At 39.6% G+C, this 4,564-nt stretch overlaps 1 protein-coding gene across 1 annotated transcript in view; it reads right to left on the bottom strand.

Moving 5' to 3' along the window:
• Window positions 1-4,003: 4,003 nt before the first annotated feature.
• TMEM248 (transmembrane protein 248) overlaps window positions 4,004-4,564 on the bottom strand; it is a 5,504-nt gene continuing 4,943 nt past the window's right edge. Inside the window, exon 6 of the mRNA XM_010166173.1 lies at window positions 4,004-4,564. This exon is cut by the window's right edge and continues 73 nt beyond it. The gene's annotated coding sequence lies outside the window, so the exon portion shown is untranslated.

Genomic DNA, 4,564 nt, shown 5'->3' with positions numbered 1-4,564 from the left:
TTCAGCAGCTGCCAGCAAACCCATTCATACGAACTTTTGAGAACAACATTTCTTTGAGACTCTATTTTAAAGAGGGCTAAAGCAATTTGCTTGCAGAAAGGCGCTGCTGCGAAAAGACAGATGCTGCTCCTCATTTGCAGCAATACTTTCACGTAATACCAAAATATCTGGCACAAAGCACTCGATTAAAGAAATGCCATCGCTGATGGCAGATGGTACTTCTCATCCCAGTCTGTAGCAGCCTGCTAACGTTAGATGTAATCTGATTGCAAACACAGCGCGTGCATTTTTTCCAGATGAGCAAGCTTTACATAATTTTTCATTGCCCTTAGTTTAGTTTGTTAACAAACATCATCGTTATGAGCAAACAGCCTGATTACAGTGTTATCAAATGAATCCCTTCTGCTCACCCCACCCTTCCAGCTTCTGGAAATGTCCTTTTGTATCAGCAAAACAGCCTTTTTTTCTCCCCCACGCTAGACTACCTGCTTGTAACACCTGCCTTTAAGCTGCTCATACTATGGAGCCAGGAGGGGGTCTTGAAAGAACCTGACTTAAGGCTATGACACTAAATTATAGACCATCCCTATCTAAAAGGCTTGGGAAATATTCCGGGCGGCAGGTTGCTCACCTTTATTTTAGAACAAAATGAATTCAAGCATATATAGATTTGCCAAGTACTTTTTCCCCAGTGGGAACTCACCGTAGATCCTCCTGTAAGTTTACTCATGTGTAACCCTATGCAGCAAGAGCTACCAAAATAGGATTTTCTTCAAGGAAGTTGCACTTCTATAAAACTCATTGAACAAAGCTGTGCACTCGCCAAATAGTGGCTGCTCGAGTTATGAAAGAGAGTTTGTTTAACAGAAAACAAGTGAATACGTGTCTGATTGCTGTTCTCTTCCTCTTTGCTGGCGGAGGGACAGGATTCAGTGGAGGTCAAAGACGACTGCTTTGCTAACGAAAATAGCGGCAGACTCACTCAAAGTCGAGACCATGAGAACACAGGGCATTACTGCTCACTCTGGGCAGACATTTCAGAACTAGGCAGGTTTCCTGGAGCCTTACCAAGGGGATTTGTAAAAATTGTTCTATTAAAATAACTTTTTTTCTACTAATTCTCCAAGTCCCTCACTCCAGTAAGAATTATAAAACAATGTCACAGATTTGCCTTTAAACGATGCTCCCATTCGCCACCAGATTTGAACAGGCACCATTTAGATGCTTTGAACTCTGTTTTTCAGAGAAGCAAGACAGGCTGGCCTTCTTGCACTTGTCAAACACACAGTGCATAGCCTTTAACAAGCTTCCAAGAGCAAAATGAAGTATGTTTTTCCTACTCTTTCAAGCACTGAAAACTTGCAGGTGCAACTTGTTACAGCTGCCCAGTAACTGGAGCTAGAATTGAACAAGTCACATTATCTGGATTTTAACAGCCATCCATATAACTCCTCCAACCATCTCCAGCCACCTGCAGATGTTCTGAAACACTCAGCATCTGGTCTTGGTTCAGCTAAGTAAGTTACACAGCATTTGTAGCAGGTGGAAGGCACAACTGTCATCAAGAGCAACAGGAGAGATGGGTCTAGGTCACCAATTCTGCATTTCTCATCATGGGCACCAGCTAAATTCCCCACACTATGATACTTGGGGTCGACTTGGCAGTGTTATGTTTACAGATGGACTTGATCTTAAAGGTCTTTTCAAACCTAAATGATTCTATACATTAAAGTCCACATAACGTGTTCACTGTACCACAGGCACACAAAGGGCTTGAAATTCCAATCTACTGCAGACTCTCATCACTACTGATGTCCTCCAGTGGTCCATATAATACAGGCAATCCAGGAAACCTCCACAGCAACTAGGCAGCAGAAATAAAGACAACAGCATAAACTTCATCTTTTTTATTCTGCAAAGCAATATGCACATCTTACAAACACAAAATTAATCTAGGAGAGAAATGTCATTTCCAAATTGGCTATTAACCATCATGCAACAAGACAAGTGAAATGTAAGAACAAAACAAAACCAAAAAGCCATCTTAACCCTACAATCACCTGCAGAGGGTTGAAAACCAAGGCTCAGATTTTCTATGTAATGCCAAAGAAAAATGCAAAAGAAAATGGCAGCTTTCTAAGAACAAGAAAACACGTACAAATAGAATCAAAACTGATTCAAGTCATAGTTAAAAAGAAAAAGAAAACAAAAAAGGAAAGATCAATATGATCTGAACTTTAATATTAAGTTTTTACTCTTCTGTTTGGCTGCATTTAACTCTTGTACATTGCGCCTAGGAACAATCCAATATTCCTCAGTACTACAGCATTTCAGCCTGATGGACACCCTTACCTCTCCGCTGCAATACAGGGGTGCAAAGGCATTAACTAAGGCCAAAAAAGACAACTCTCATATTTTCCTTTTTGTGTTTGTGGGTTGCAATCTTAGTATTTCTGGGTACTTCAATACAGTGGGTGATAAATTGCAAAGCAGGTTCCTCTAATTACCAAATAGCGAAACCAGATTAAAGAAAAATTCTGGTTTCCCCAAGAGACCAAATTCCAGTAAGAACATCTGGAGTTTGGTTTTTAATTTGCTGAAACAGAAAGGACTCGGCTTTGCTTTTTTAAAGGAGTTGCCTTATGTTGGGTGTTTTCTAGGTATTTCCAGAATTTGCAATCCTACCCCAATCAAATTCCTATTCCTGCCTTTGGTCCCCAGTTCAAGCCACCCTCGTTAGGCAACTCTAGAAGTCACTATTAATGCAGAAGGCTGGGTACGTGTGAATTAGCTCAGACAGTTTTCATGAGAAGCTGTCTACCTGTTTTGGCTTCACTGATTCATTTCAGCAAAGCAGTATTAGCCCATAGCAGCATCAGGAGAAAACTGGCAGCTTCATTTTATCCCTAGACTTCAAACTAGGCCATCTCTAAAGCTTTGCCTTAACATCCCTGGAGAAAAACGCATGTTAGTTAACACCACTTCAGTAAGTGAAATTCTATAAAGGAAACATGTTCTGAAGAAAAGTGTGACTATTTTGCTTCAAACGCTCTGAAAAGCTGTGAACTTACTGAAGTCCCAGACATACAGACCAGTAGGGTACCATTCAATAGTGTCTATGGGTAATAAACTAAGAATCTTATGCCAGCATAATTGAGACTGTGAGATCATGACTTGGGTTTCTTCTTTTGTGTAGTTTAGAGCAAAAGGAGGAGGGGGAAAAAAAGCATGTGTATGTCATGCAGACCTACAGTTATACTGCCTGACAAGAAAGCTGAAAGACGAGATGAAAGGTCAATTAAGGCAACCAGTTAGATTTTAAAAGCAGCGGTGGAAATGTCTGCAGGAAAACCCTGGCTCCTGAAAACGAAGGAGGCTACTCAAGAAGAAGCCAGAAAGAAAGAACAAAAGCTAGAATGGGAAAGGGAAAAATGCACAGAATAAACCTTCTGATTTACAAACGGACACAGAGAACAGTATGTGTTTTACTGTGTGGTTTCTTCCACCTTAATCACAACAGCCCTCATTCTCTCCTTGTCATTTTCCCCTGAGTGGACAGCATTAAATGGAAATGGGACAAAGCCAATAAAAGTGTCATTTTCAGCTGCCCTTCAGAGATGGATGGAGAGTCCCAATGTGAAGCTCTATAACAGACTATGAGATTTCTTCTCCTTTCATTATTTGCACTTGTCCAAGGCTGTGCAGAGCCCCAACAGACTGTTAATACAATAAGTTTCACTTTCTAGGAAAAAAAAAAAGTTTACAGAAACCTGCTCTGCAGCAGAGACACACAATCCTGGTTTGAGAGCTACAGATGGGAGGCCAAGTGGAAAGCTTTCCAGACAGTCTCTATGCTGACCAATTCTCTGGCATTCAGCAAGCCAAATGACAAAAAAAGAAAAAAAAAATTAAAATCCAAACTTAGCACTTTTCAATGAGAAACATTTTAAAATGGGACTTCACTTCCTTATTTTTTTTTTTACTATGAATAAAAGCACAAGTTTGTCCTAAATACAGCACTATTAAAATGTGAATATGTATTTATTTTTTCAAAAAAAAAAAAAAAAATCTAAAATGTTGATATCTTTTCTTGCAAGCAAGGAGCAACTGGAAGAAAGTATTAAGCCACACAAATACACATTTAACTCATGTAGTAGATTGGTGGCTTTGGAAATGCAATATTATATCAAAGGTGCATACTGTTTCAAACACACTGTACATATCATTGGGCAAAAAAAACAAAGATCTGTTGGTTTGTTTGAGACACTTGCAAAGGCATCTTAACCTGCCCAGATGCAGCTAGACAAAAATATCTTGCTCTGACTATATGTAGCCATTATCACTAAACATATCTACACAAACATTCGGCTATGTCCACAGGTAAAGACTGAAAGTTTCTGGCCGCACTACAATGCGGAACAAGTGCATCATCTGACCTATTCTGAATATACTTTTATAAATATGTACAAATCAATTACAGGCACTTGAAATGTCTTTGGTTGGAATAAACCAACATTGCAAGATAATGTATTCACAGAGTGTTAAGACCCATTCTGGGTTCAGC

Source organism: Antrostomus carolinensis, unplaced genomic scaffold, assembly GCF_000700745.2.
Source record: "Antrostomus carolinensis isolate BGI_N321 unplaced genomic scaffold, ASM70074v2 scaffold35450, whole genome shotgun sequence".
NCBI classification, from domain to species: Eukaryota; Metazoa; Chordata; class Aves; order Caprimulgiformes; family Caprimulgidae; genus Antrostomus; species Antrostomus carolinensis.
This window is presented reverse-complemented; position numbering and strand designations above follow the sequence as displayed.